At 43.2% G+C, this 15,248-nt stretch overlaps 1 protein-coding gene across 1 annotated transcript in view; it reads left to right on the forward strand.

Annotated features, from left to right (window-relative positions):
• The window catches only part of LOC148137374 (putative G protein-coupled receptor 139), a 72,768-nt gene that overhangs the window by 16,382 nt on the left and 41,138 nt on the right, over positions 1 to 15,248 (forward strand). The window lies entirely within an intron of this gene.

Here is a 15,248-nt window from a genome sequence, read left to right on the forward strand (position 1 = left end):
CACCTCTTCATAATACTCAATCACATTAATTGGACATGATTTCCATCATACAAATCCACATAGTTTATCCCTAATCATTTCTTGTCTTTCTAAATAAACGTAAATTCTATCCCTCAGTCACTGACGTTGGCTGATTGAGTCGATAATTCCCCTGTTTTGGCTTACTGTTCCCTTTTCTAGCCCCACTCCTCCACTGGTCACAAAAGATAATTATAACTAGGTTGGTGATATGGCCAATGATATAGTTCTCAGAGTGTGTCAGGGTCAGTGTTACGAACAAGTTAGGCAGATTTCTTTAATCTGCTCAAACAATACGTCTATGACCAAAACAAACTATGATAGAAAGAGGAATGACGAGAGGATATTGCAAATATGTACAGTGATATTTCCCTTTGAAAAATACTGAGAAACACACACACAAACAGAGACACACACACACGCCCACACATACGTATTGTCGATAACAAATTGAAAAGCAAAATATCTGCAAAGTTAACTTGAAAGAACATTGTCCAAATATGATTCGAACTTATGACCTAAGGAAAAATGAGGGTTTGACCCAAATGCTGTTCTATTTGTAGAGTCATCAAGTCCTACAGCATGGAGAGAGGCAGAGAGGCCCTTTGGCCCAAACACGTCCATGCTGACCCAAATATCCAATCACACTAAACCCATTTCCCAACACTTGGCCCAAAACATTCTCGTCCTTTCCTGTCCATGTACTTGTCCAAATGCCGTTCAAATATCGTTAATACAAATGCTTCAACCACTTCCATTGGCAGCTCATTCCCTTTGTGTACCACTGTGTGTGTAAAACAGTTTCCCTTTTATTCTTACCTCTCTGACCTTAAACTGATGCCCTCTCATCCTACTCTAGGAAAAAAAGGTTGGGTCCATTCATCCTATCCATGTAAACTTCTATAAGACCCCTCTCCTATGCTCTAAAGAAAAATGTCCTCATTTGTCCAACCTCTCCCTATAATTAATACTGTTGGGTCCTGGCAACATTTTTGTAAATACTGTCTACACACATTCCAAATTAAAAACATCGTTCAGATCGCAAAGTGATTAAAGCTGAACCCATCACTACAAGTGCAGCCTCACCAACATCCTGTATAACTGCATCATAACTTTCCAACTGCTCTCCTCCATGTCCTGACCGATGCTTGCTAGTGTGGAAAAAGCCTTCTTCACTGCCGTGTCTAACTATGACCCCACTTTCAGAGAACGGTGGACCTAAACTCCATGGTCCCTCTGCTCAACTACACTCCTTAAGGTCCTACCAATCACCATGAAACCCCTATCTTGATCTAACTTTGCCAAAATATTCCTCGGTCCACTTCTCCAGTTTGATCAAGGTCCTGCTGCAATTTCTGACATACTTCCTCACTGTCCACGATACCACCTATTTTAGTGTTATCTTCAAGTTTCCTAACTATGCTTTGTACATTGGCAAGAATATCATTGAAACAGATAACAAACAGCAACGGGCCCAGCAGCGACCCCTGAGGCACCTCATGTGTCACAGGCCTCCAGTCCGTGAGCATCCTTCCACTATTCCCCTCTGCTTACTACCATCAAGCCAATTGTGTGTCCAAATTTCCAGCTCCCTCTGGATTCCATGTGATTCTAACCTTCCAGAACAGCCTATCAATGGTAACCTTGTCAAAGGCCTTACTGAAAACCATACAGACTCCATCTCCTGCCCTGCCTTCATCAACATTCCTGGTCCATTCATCAATTAACTCAAACAAATTTGAGAGGCATGATCTCCCACTCACAAACCCACGCATTATTTCCAGTCGAAATACAACTATTAATAATAATTACTAAAATTAATAATAACAAACTAATAAATAATAATATGACACTTTCAGTGGAGAATAAATTATCCATGGTATGTGATATTGGAACGTGCATCATTGGTGAGGGGCAGAATAGATTTTGTACCTGTGTCATTGAACCGTGTTGAAAATAAGCAAGGGTGGCATGGTGGTTCAGTGGCTAGTACTGCTGCCTCATTGAGCCATGGAACCGGGTTTGGTTCCAACTTCGGGTGACTCTCTGTGTGGAGTTTTCACATTCTCACTGTGTTTGTGTGTGTTTCCTCTGGGTGCTCCATTTTCATTCCACAATCCAAAGATGTATAGGTCAGGTGAATTGGCCAGGCTAAGTTACCCATAGTGTTATGTGCATTCGTCAGGGGTCAATATAGGGTAGGGGAATCGGACTGGGTGGGTTACTGTTTGGGGGGGTCGGTGTGGTCTTGTTGGGGCAAACGGCCTGTTTCCATACTGTAGAGAATCTGTCATAAAAAACTATTTTTAATCAAAACTTATCTTTCCAAATGCATGCATATCTCATCCCTCAGAGTCTTCTCAAGTAACCAACGTACCACAGATGTTAGACTTCCTTGTCTATCGATCCCAGATTATTCTTTGCTTTCCTTGTTGAATGGCACAACATTTGCTAATCTCCAGTATTCTGGAACCTAAACTGTAGCTAACGATGATGCAAAAATATCAACCAGGGTCCCCGTAGTTGTTTCTGTCGCCTCTTGCAGTGTTCTTGGATGCATTTGTTTAGGACCAGGAGATTTATACACCTTCATACATTCTAATGCATCCAACAGGTCCTCTCCTGTGATATTGACTCACCCCAAGATAACACTACGACTTTTGTTAACCTCCCAAGTTTCATCTATTTCTCTACGGTAGAGACAGAGGAGAAATATTTATTGAGAATCTCGCAAATCTCCTACTCTTCGAGACATGCATGTCCATTTTGGACTTTGAGGGGTCTTATTCTCATTTAGCTATTCTTTTTAATTTAATATACTGAAAGATCCTCTTTGGATTCACCCTAATCTTCTCAGCCAAAGCTATCTTGTGCCCCCTTTTCGCCCTCCTGATTTCCTTCTTCAGTAAACTACTGTATCCCCTGTACACCTCCAAGGATTCCCTCGATCCCAGCTGCCTGGACCTGAGCCAGCCTCCTTTTTGCTGGTCAAAGCCTCAATATCTCCTGACATCCGAGGTTCCCTCTTCCTACCAACCTTGTCTTTTACCCTCACAGGAACATATAGACCTTGAACTGTAGACATTTCAGTTTTAAAGTCCTCCCACTTGCAGGAGGTCCCTTCACCTGAAAGCAAACTCCTCCAACCAACCCCTACAAGCTCCTGTCTAATTCCATAAAAATTCACCTTGCCGTAAGTTTGAACTTGAACATGTGGAGCAGTTTTGTCCTTCTCCGTAACTATTTAAAAATTATAGAATTATGGTCACTGGTCCCAGAGTGCTCCCCCGCTGTCATCTCAGTCACCTGTCCTGCCCTAGATCTTAGAGTAGGTCAAGTTTCGTCCCTTCCCGAGTTGCACCCTCTACTTACTGCTTGAGGAAACTATTCTGAACACACTTAATAAATACACCCCATCTCAGTCCTTAATTCTCTGTCATTCCCAGTCTATGTTAGGAAAATTAAAATCTCCTACTAATGCAGTCCTATTGGCCCTGCAAGTCTCCCCAGTCTGTCTACATATTTTTGTTCCCCTAATTTCTCCTTTATTATTTGGGGGCCTATATTACAATCCAAATCCTATCACTATTCCCTTCTTATTTATTACCTCCCCAGACAAATCCTCACAGGATGATCCATCTGTTATTTTATCTCTGTTTACTGCTGTGATACTCGCCTTAATCAAAAATGAAACTCCCCGTCCCCTCTTTCCACCATCTCTGTCCCGCACAAAGCACCTGTACCCTGGTACTTTAAGCTGCTAGTGCTGTCTCTCCCTTAGCCATGTTTCAGTAATGGCTATAATATCCCAGTCCCATGCACCGTTCCATGCCCTGAGTTCATCGGCCTTACCTGTCAGCCATCTGGCATTAAAACAGTTGCAATTTAATCCAACAGTCATTCCTTGCTCCCTGTCATTGTCTAGCCTGACCTGTCTCTTAATTTTACTGTTTCTGATTACTGTATCTCCTTCCAGCCTCGCACTTGCCTCCCTGCTGTTGAGGATCCCACCCCTCCCCAACCCCAGCCAATCTCGTTGAAACCCTCCCTTGCAGCAGTTGCAAACCTGCCTGCCAGGATATTGGTCCCCTTCCAGTTCAGGTACAACTCTACCTTCCTGAACACCTCATCTTTCCCCACAAAATATCCCAGTAATCCAAAAATCTCTGCCCCCTGCACCAACTCTTTAGCCACCACTTCATCTGCCATATCCTCCTGTTCTTACCCTCACTAGCACGGAAAACTGGAAGTAAAGTGGATATTACCTCTGTCATAGTCCTGTGTTTTATCATTTTCCCTAGTACTCTACAATCACTCTGCAGGATGTCATCACTATTTCTAACTGTGTCACTCTGTCCTTTGCACCAATGTGCACAATGACTTCTGGCTGCTTCCCGCCAAACCCCCCCACAACCCCCCCCCACCCCCGGTGTGAACGTTCTGCATCCGCTCTGAGACATCCTGGACCCTGGCATGTGGGAGGCTACACACCATTCCGGATTCCCATTTGCAGCCACAGAATCTCCTGTCTGTTCCCCTCACTATCGAGTCGGATAATTACTTCTGTAATTATTCAGCTTGCACAGCCTTCTGACAATGGGATTTCTTCATAAAATAGTTGAATTTGGCTGAATTGTTTTGCTTCAGGCAATGGGGAGATTCTAATGAATCCTCATCAGGAATCCTCCATTAGTGGGAAAGACGACTGGGCTTTTTTTTTCACTCCCACGCATTGCTGTGATGAGTGAGAGGGAAACAGAACGTGAGCAATAGAATTTCTCCATAGATAGGCTACATTTTCCATCCGTAAGTTAAATCAGTCACGTTATCAGTCCCACACTGGACTCTGTGAGCTCTTCTTGAACATTGTCCGAACTATATGACTCCATCACATTCTCGACCCCAGGTCAGTGCGTTATTGCAGAATCAATTCATTAACAATAAATGGCCCTACTTGTTTTGAAGATGTGTTAATATGTACTTGCATTATGTAAAAATAAGCGTTTCATGTCTTCGCAATATCTGTGTTAAAAGGAATATTCTTAAACATATGCAGTAATTGCTGGAAAAGCTCAGCCTGTCTGTCAGCATGTAGGAAGAGAACTCACAGTTCAATTTTTCTGTCCAATGACCTTTCCTTTGAAATTGACTTATTCACAAAGCATTTCCCCAGTTTTATTCTCCCACACAAGGAGAAATATCCATCCGGTATTCACCAACTACACTCTTCTCAAGATCTTATATGGTCAATAAAACATCCCTCATTCTCAGGCCGAACTGTTAATTCTTCATAACATAATGCCTTCATCACAAGAATGAGTAAAGAGAAACATCTTTGAAATGTTGCGAAAGAAATTTTGTGTTTTTTTTTTCGGATTAGACATTTATAACTACACATAATACAACAGATGTAATCTCAGCAATGCCCTGTACTGATGCAGAAAACATCGCTAAGATCATACCCAACCTCCCTTGCACGAAACAGAATCACTACATTTACATTCCAAATCACTTGCTACATCTTCAGGTTAATTTGATGTGATTCATGTACTAAGACGCACAAATCCCTCTGTAACACTGAGTTCTGCATTCTCCTTGCATTTAAATAAATTTCTGCTGTTTAGTCTTTTCCCCAAAACAGAACATTTCCATCACATATATATTGTACTGGCTTTTTTCTGTTGAAGATTTGCTCACAGCCATCCTCTGTCTGTATGCCATTGCTTGTTGCTGCGCTATTCCCCAGTCTGTGTCCCATTGCAGACGTTCTGCACTCCCATTGTCTGTATTACATAGCAGACGCTCTGTCTTCCGTGTCGGTATCCCATTGCAGAAGCACTGCCCTCCTCTGTCTGCATTCCATTGCCGATGCCCTGCCTCCCCATCTGTATCCAATAGCAAACGCACTGCCCTCACCCATCAGTATCCCATTGCAGACGTTCTGCCCTTCCCCTGTCTGTATCCCATTGTAGACGCACTGCCCCGTCTCTGCCCTCCCCCTTTCTGTATCTCATTGCAGACGCTCTGCCCTCCCCTGTCTGTACCCCATTGCAGACGCTCTGCCCTCCCCCTGTCTGTATCCCACTGCAAACACTCAGCCTCCCCCTGTCTGTATCCCATTACAGACGCTCTGCCTCCCCGTCTGTTTCCCATTGCAGACGCTCTGCCCTCCTCCTGTCCGTATCCCATTGCAGACGCTCTGCACTCTCCCTGTCTGTATCCCATTGCAGACGATCTGCCCTTCCCCGTCTGTGTCCCATTATAGACGCACTGCCCTCAGTCTGCCCTCCTCCATCTGTATCGCACTGCAGACAGTCTTCCCTTCACTGTATATATCTCATTGCAGATGCTCGGCCCTCCTTCATCTGTATCCATTGCAGATGATCTGTCCTCTCCTAGTATGTGTCCCATTGCAGACCCTCTGCCCGCTCCCTGCCTGTCCCCTATTGCAGATGCTCCGTCCTCCCCCTGTCTGTATCCCATTGCAGACGCTCTGTGTCTCCCTGTCTGTATCTCACCGCAGATGTTCTGCCCTCCCCTGTCTGTATCGCATTGCAGATGCTCTCCCCTCCCCCTGTCTGCATCTCATTGCAGACACTCTTCTCTCACCCTGTCCTTATCCCATTGCAGACGCTCTGCCCTCCCACTGTCTGTATCCCATTGAAGACGCACTGCCCTCCTCCTGTCTGTATCACATTGTAGATGCTAGCCCCTTCCCTGTCTGTATCCCATTGCAGAAGCACTGCCCTCCACCGTGTGTATCACATTGCAGATGCTCTGCCTCCTCGTCTGCATCCCATAGCAGATGCTTTGCCCTCACCCATCAGTGTCCCATTGCAGACACTCTGCCCTTCCCCTGTATGGATCCCATTGCAGATGCTCTGCCCTCCCCGTCTGTATCCCACTGCAGACGCTATGCCTCTCCTGCCTGTATTCGATTGAAGATGCACTGCCCTCAGCCGTTTGTATCCCATTGCAGACGCTCTGTCCTCCTCCTGTCTGTATCCCATTGCAGACGCTCTGCCCTAACCCGTCTGTAACCCATTGCAGATGTTACGTCCTCTCCCAGTCTGTGTCCCATTACAGAACCTCTATCCCTCCGGCCTGTCTCCTATTGTAGATAGTCTGCCCTCCCCCTGTCTGTATCCCATTGCAGACGCTCTGCCCTCCCCGGTCTGTAACCCATTGCTCATACTCTGCCGTCTCCCATCTGTATCCCATTGCAGACTCTCTGCCATCCCCTGTCTGCATCCCATTGCAGACTCTCTGCACTGCCACGTCTGTATCCCACCACAAATGCTCTGCGCATCCCCTGTCCGTATCCCATTGCAGAGGCTCTGCCCTCCCCCTGTCCATATCCCATTGCAGACGCTCTGCCCTCCCCCGTCCATAGCCCATTGCAGACGCTCTGACCTCCCCCTGTCTGTATCCCACTGCAGACGCTCAGCCCTCCCCCGTCTGTATCCCAGTGCAGATGATCTGTTCTCTCCTCCTGTCTGTATCCCATTGCAGACGCTCTGCCCTCCCCCTGTCTGTATCCATTGCAGATGATCTGTCCTCTCTCAGTCTGTATCCCATTGCAGACGCTCTGCCTCCATTTGGCATCTTATTGAATGACTATCCTGGTGCATGAGCAAACTGAGTTCCATCTCGTTCATCCGGTTCATTAGTATAGATTGTAATTTGTTGATGACCTCACACAGATCCCTGAAGAATTCCACTCTTTACAGCTTTCCAAACACAAAATGAATAATGATCTCTTCTCTGCATTTCCTGACAGCTACCCAGGGCGCCCCTGCTTCTGCATAACAGCCTGGGATGGTTATATGGCGTCCTCCTGTACTGTGTAATTTACTGAGTACTTCATTCTGTTTGGTGCGGCCTGTTTGGTGCAGCCCATTTTGCCGCAGACCCATTTGGCGCAGAACTATTTCAGTGCAGCTCATATTTATTCCTTTTCAGGCTTCGATAAAAGCATTAATCAAAGCAATAAAAATAAAAATAATGTTTATTCCCTTTAGTAAAAATGTTAAAAAGACACTTGAGTGAGTATAACATTGACTCAGAGTTTTCTTTCAGAGCTAAAATGATAATTGGTCTTGCATTTATTCCGATTGAATACATTCCTGAAGCTATTGATCATTTGTCTGATGTGCTTCCAGATGAACTGCAACCGCTGCTGGACTGGTTCGAGGATAACTATATGGGTTGAAGATTCCGCAGAGGATATGGTCGGCGTTCACCGCTTTTTTCCAGTTGGAATGTGGAATTAATATGAAAGAACTTTAAACAATGAGGACAGAATAAACAATAATGCAGAAGCTGCCCACAGGAGATGACAGTGCCAACTTGATGTGGAACATCCAGTTATTTGGAAATTTATTGACAGTTTACGAAAAGTTCAAAGAGGAAGGGACATTTACTATGAGCATATGATAGCAGGGCACGATATTCCGTTGAAATTAAAGAAGCAGATGCTAGAATACAAACACTCGTAAGAAGACTTAGTGAGAGAAATGATGTCGAGTATTTATGAGGATTGCCCATAATTTTGAATGAACGTAATATTTTAGAGTTTTCGTAATGAACTTATTTCGTTTTCTTTTCTTTTTAACATTTTTACTGAAGAGAATAAACATTATTTTTATTTTTAGTGCTATCATTAATGCTTTTAACTCAGCCCGAAAAGGAATAAATATGAGCTGCGCCAAAATAGTTCTGTATCTAAATGTGTCTGCGGCTTAATGGGCTGCACCAAACAGGCCGCGCCAAATTGGACGCGCCAAAATGGCTGCGCCGAATGGTCCCACTCCAGGAATCCTGCATGAGTGGTAAAGATGACTCAGGGATTTTCTGCTCTTACACCTTGTCTTCAAGCAAAATAAAGTAAGAGAGAGAGACCGATTGGCTGCTGCTTCTGATGCAAGTAATATTTTTCTCCCTCTCTGTGTAGAAAAATACAATAATGTTAACAGAACACCAAACTGGACAATGTGAGTTCTCCATGACCATTCTCTGGAATGGATAATAATGAGCTATATGCAGCTGCATCATTGCTGTTGTTGTGCACAGTGCCTTTCATTAGCAAAACAAAAATGTGCCCGCTTTATAATTTGATAACATCTTTATATGTGTCTGCGTAACTTTTTTAAAAAATAGGTTGATGTCTTCATAATATTTGTGTTAATATCAACACATCTCATTCATAAAAAAATATTCTCTAGTTTTCGTCTCCTTAACAAGATTAAATATGTATCCAGCTGATATACTTTTTCTGAAAATCGTGGTTCAATAAGATTTCTCATCTAAGACCTAAACAGATAATTCCAATAAGAAAACGCCTTCATTTCAGGAAATTAAAATCTTCGAAAGGAGTTATATTTTTTTTTATTAATTTAGAGGATCAAAACTGTATGCAGTGTATCAGATGTGGTCTTAGCAATGTCCGTACAGATAGAGTAAAACATTCCTGATTAAACCCAATACCCGTTTCCACAAACAGCATCATTCCACTTACCTTCCAAATCACTTGCTGCATCTGCAGACAGACATCATATAATTCATGTACCAGGAATATGAAAAACATCTGCATCACAGAGTTCTGTGATCTCTCTCCACTTAAATTGTTTCCTGCTGTTCTATCTTCCCTACCACAATAGACAACTCACATTATATTATTTCTGATTTGGAGATGCCGGTGTTGGACTGGGGTGTACAAAGTTAAAAATCACACAGCACCAGGTTATAGTTCAACTGGTTTAATTGGAAGCAGTTTTCGGAGCGCCGCTCCTTCATCAGGTGATAGTGGAGGGCTCGATCGTAACACGGACTTTAAAGCAATGATTTACAGTGTGATTTAACTGAAATTATACATTGAAACATTGATTGTCTGTTCAGCCTTTCATCTGTTCGAATACAGTAATAGTTTCACTTCTCTCATGTGTAAATCACAAAACCTTGTTTTTAAAGTTGCATTCCCGGGTTTGCTGTTAACAGTGGTGATAGCTAGACAACATGTTGAAGGTGTTGGCACCTTGTGTTCTCTGACTATACCATGACGTTTAGATTGATTCTAATCTAAAAAGTGAGATAGCAGAGTTTTACATAAATTCATGCAGTTTTTGAGCTCAAAGTACTACATGAATGCATGCAGTTTCTGAGCAAAGTACAATGTAACTCTCAGGTATCCTAACAGATCAAAGGCTTAACAGACAATCAATTTTTCAATGTATAATTTCAGTTACATCACACTGTAAATCTTAGCTATAAATTCTGTGTTACGATAGTGCCCTCCACTATCACCTGATCAAGGAGCGTCACTCCGAAAGCTAGTGTGCTTCCAATTAAACCTATTGGACTATAATCTGGTTTTATGTGATTTTTAACTTTATATTATTTCTGTTGAAGGTTTGCTCACTAACCTTCCCAGTCTACATCGCAATACAGATTCACTACCTCCATTTGAAGATATATTGGATGTTCATCTTTGTGTACAAAGCAATTCAGTTTTGATTCATTTAGTACCATCAACCATATATTTGATACAGATTATTGATCATTGATGACCCCACGGTGGTCTCCGAGGCAGAACTAGCTACAATTTTGTAAAAAAAATAATTTATCTCTAGTATATATTTCCTGTTAGCGACAGCATCCCCGTTCCTGTGCAGCAGTTCAGGCAATTTTAAATGGCCTCCTCCTGGGCTGTGTAATGTACTCAACGAGCTGAATTAGTTCATTCTATATTCCTGTGTAACTCCTTGAAGGGCCAGAATGGTCTCCCCCAGTCTCATTGTAACGATCCAGTCTGGCTGAATGGGATGGGCCTATACCCTGTAATCGCATTGAGGGGTGGATTGAGGGAACAAAACATGGGGTAGGGACGGCAGTATATCTTTATAACAGCCTTGAGGGGTGGGCTGAGGCTACAACACATGGGGTCGAGGCAGCAGTTAGCCATTCGGCGGCACCATTCAGAATGCATTCATCCTCTTGTGTCTGACCATCCATTCCCTGTCTGCTCCCAATAAACACTGACCCTTCTGTCCAGTAAAGATGAGTCGAGCTCAGTCTTGAATATCTTCAATAACTGAGTCTTCACTGCTCCCTGAGGATGAGAATACCACAGATAGCGCAACACTAAAGGGAAAGGGACATTCTTATTTCATTGTGGGACCCATTATTTAATAACTGTGTTAACCTCACATCAAATTACTGCCCCTTTTTATGTATAAGGATAAAATAACTAGGAATAGACATAAACCATTCCATCCTCCAACTCAGTCCCACAATTCCATTCAGCCTTGTCAATCAAATAAGTATCAAACCCAGCCTGTGCTGCTGTCAAAGGAAGAGAATACTTGATAGCATAACACCACACGAACATTATTACAAGGAGCAGAATTAGGCCATTCGGCCCATCGAGTCTGATATGTCATTCTATAATTTATGTGTTCCTCAAAATCACTCTCCTACCTTCTCCCTAGAATCCTTGAACTCATTATAAATCAAAAACGTATGCATTTGTATCTTAATGACTCTAGTGTCTGTGTCTCTGTGTGTAGATATGTGTGTGTGTGTCCATTTGCTTGTTATCTGTGTATTTGTGTGACTATGTCTGTCTGTCTGTGTATCACACTTTCTAACTGTGTTTCTATTTGTGTTTGTGTCTTTTTTGTGTCACTGTATATGTCTTTGTGTGCTTCTATGTGTGTATGTCTATCCCCTTGTATGCATTGTGATAGTTAGTATATTGGGGTGCTTACCAATACTCCTGTGTAATTTAATGCCTGCATCTCTGTAAATGGAGTGTCTGTTCTTTTTCAAGTGAGAGAGATGTGATTGAAACTGCTAGCAAGTTAAATTGAGAATTGCTCTTTACTGAAAATTGCTGCTTATTTGGTTGGTGGGATGTGGATGTTTCAGAATCTCCACACAAGGTGTCCTGGTCCTCTCTGGCTCGTTCCAGGATCCTCCCCACATGTCGATGTAGAGGGTGTGGGAACGGATATCGGGCACTCTCATACCTGGCATGGCCCTTTATGACCTATTCAAGGCTGTTTATCCTGGAATGGGAGAAGAGGAGGGACGGAGTGAGGGTGAGTGTAGGTTTCACTGCTGTTAATGCTGGTATAGGGGAAGGGGGAAGGGGGAAGGGTGAAGTGTAGGGAGGGAGTCTGACCACAGTTTTATATCTGCGCAGTGGTATTTATGTGCGGGGCTATTGCGTCAGTGGCAGAAAAAGTGGGGGAGGGAAGGTGCTGAATTAAACAGTGAGTGTGGTTGTGCTTGAGCCTTATTTGGAGACAGAGTGAGCCTTGTTCTGGGTAGGTGCTAGAACAGATATACAGTGAGTGTGAGGGAGCAGAATAATATGGTGACACTTATCCTGACAGAACGGGCAGGATATTGATCCTTGTCCACTGTTGCTGACCAGTTCTTCAGATCATCTCCGCATCGAGGCGAGTTTCCCTGTTTGTCTTGTACAAGTCTGTCGCTAACAACGCCACAGACCCTGTCCCTCAGATTCCACAGAACCAGTTTGGGTGGATCTTACAAATGGCAAGGAGAAGCAAACATTGGTGTGCTATATATCGAGACCAAAAGGGTGGCGCAAATATTTTGCATCATATGCTCTGGAAATTGAATATGCAAGTATATGCAAGGGGAAGCAATGGCCTCGTGATACTATCGCTGGGGTCTTAACCTCGAGACACAGGGAATGTTCTGAGTACCCAAGTATGAATTCTGTCATGGCGGATGGTTGAATTTGAATTCAATAAGTATCTGGAATCAAGGGTTAATGATGACCAGGAATCCATTGTTGGAAATATTCATTTGTTTCACTGATTTCTTTCAGTGAAGAAAACTGCTGTTCTTGCCAGGTCTGGCCTGTATGTGATCCAGACCCAAGGCAGGGCTGTTGACTCCTAACCGCCCTCTGGCATGGGCAATAAATGCTGGATATCCAGCGACACTCTCATCCTGTGAATGAGTAACAAATAATCGTTGGTGCTGCAGTAATAATAGATAGCATAAAGTTGCATTGAAACTGCGTTAACGAAATGACAGCTAGTGTTGTGGCAAATAAATTCCATAATTGTGTATCATGTAGGTTGAAGAGTATGCTGTGTAACCAACTACTGAGCAGGTTATTTCGTTTTGGTGTTGTGTGGTCAGAAAGACTAATTACTAACCTTGCTCTGAAGCAGCTTTTGATGAATTGTGACATTAACATGTTGCATTTTACATACCGTTCTTTCCTTCGAGAGTAGTAAGGGTATGGAATGCTTTGCGTGCAACAGTAGTAGATTTGCCAAGTTTAAGTGCATTTAAGTCGTCATTACACAAGCATATGGACGTACGTGGAATAGTGTAGGTGGGATGGGCTTCAGATTAGTATGACAGGGCGGCGCAACACCGAGGGCCGGAGGGCCTGTACTGCGCTGTAATGTTCAATTTCTATGTCTGCATGCAATATAGAAATTTTGAACATTATAGTCAAACATCGTAGAAGCCTGGAGGCTGGAGGGTCAAGTTCCCTCCAGTGAATTGGAAAAATACAATACAACATTCAGTAAGAGATAAGCAATAGTTGTTCGAGTCAAAGAGTGCTACAGCACGGAGATATTTCCTTCGGCCCAAAGTGGTCCATTCCGAACAAAATGTCCATTCACACTAACACAATTTCCCTGCTATTGCCCGGTATCCTTCTAATCATTGCATATCCATGTATTTGCCCAAATACCTGTCAAATGTGGATAATGTACCCGCCTCAACCATTTCCACTGGCAGCTCATTCTATATGCATGCCACCCTCTGTGTAAAAAAGTTGTCCCTCAGATTCCCTTTTATTCTTTCTCCTCTGACCTTAAATTGATGTCCTGTCGTCCGGGATTGCTGAACCCTGGGGAAAAAGACTGAGTGCATTCATGCCTCCCATGATCTTATACACTTCCATCAGATCCCCCATCAGTCACATACACTCTAAAGTAAAATGTCCTAGCTTGTCGAACCTCTCCTTAAAATCCAGAAATACCAAGTTCTTGGCAACAACCTTGTAAATTTCCTTTGCACTCTTTCCAGTTTAATAACATCCTTCCCTTAACAAAGTGAACAACACTGAACATAATGCTACAAGTATGGCCTCACCAGCATGCTGTATAACTGCAACGTAACTCCGCAACTTCGATATTCAATGCACTGACTGATGAAGGTCAGTGTGCCAAAAGCCTTCTTCACTGTCCTGACTATCTCTGAATCAACTTTCAGGAAACCGTGCACCTGAAATCCAGGGTCCGTCTGTTCCACTACAACCCTTAAAGCCCAACCATTCACCATTAAACTCCGATCTTGAACTGACTTTGCAAAATGCAAGAACTCGCATTAATCCACATTCAACTCCACTTGCCGTTTCTTGGCCCATTTTCCCAGCTGATCAAGATCCTGCTGCAATGTCTGACAACCTTCCTTACTGTCCAAGATAACAAATTATTTATTATCATCTACAATCTTATTAATCATACCTTGTACATTCTAAACTAAATCATTATACATAATGTAAAACAGTAATGTCCCAGCACCGAACACTGAGGCACTCCACTAGTGACAGGCCTCCAGTCCGACAAGCATCCTTCCACTATTACTCTCTGCTTCCTTCCATCAAGACAATTTTGTATCTAATTTGCCCTGTTCCCACTCAATTCCATGCAAACTAACATTCCAGAGCAGCGTACCATGGGAACCTCACTAAAATCAATTGGACTATGTATATCACCCTGCCCTCATCAACGTTGCTGGACACTTTTTCATCAAAAAACTCTTAATAAATTTGTCAGCCATGATCTCCCATACACAAATCCATGCTGACTGCTCCTAATCACATCCTGTCTTTCCAAATGTATGTTTATCTTATCTCTCAGAATCTTACCTACTAGATGTCCAGTTTACTGGTATATAATTTCCAGGATTTTCTTTGTAGCCTTTCTTGAATAAGGGCACAGCATTCCGTGACCTCCGGTCATCTGGGATCTCACCCATTGTCAGCAATGATGTAAAATTATCACCCCCCCCACCCCCCTCCCCCCCCCCTCCCCCGCAATCTCTTCTCTGTCCTCTTGCAATGTTCTTGGATATATCTGGTTTATAGAAATACTGCAAAGTCTGAAACAAAAGTCTATTTCTTGAAGAAAATACACCCAAGGTGAGAAACTGACTTAATGATGATTAAC

This window comes from Chiloscyllium plagiosum, unplaced genomic scaffold (assembly GCF_037043375.1).
Source record: "Chiloscyllium plagiosum isolate Xiang-an unplaced genomic scaffold, Cpla_swu_hap1 HiC_scaffold_44, whole genome shotgun sequence".
NCBI classification, from domain to species: Eukaryota; Metazoa; Chordata; class Chondrichthyes; order Orectolobiformes; family Hemiscylliidae; genus Chiloscyllium; species Chiloscyllium plagiosum.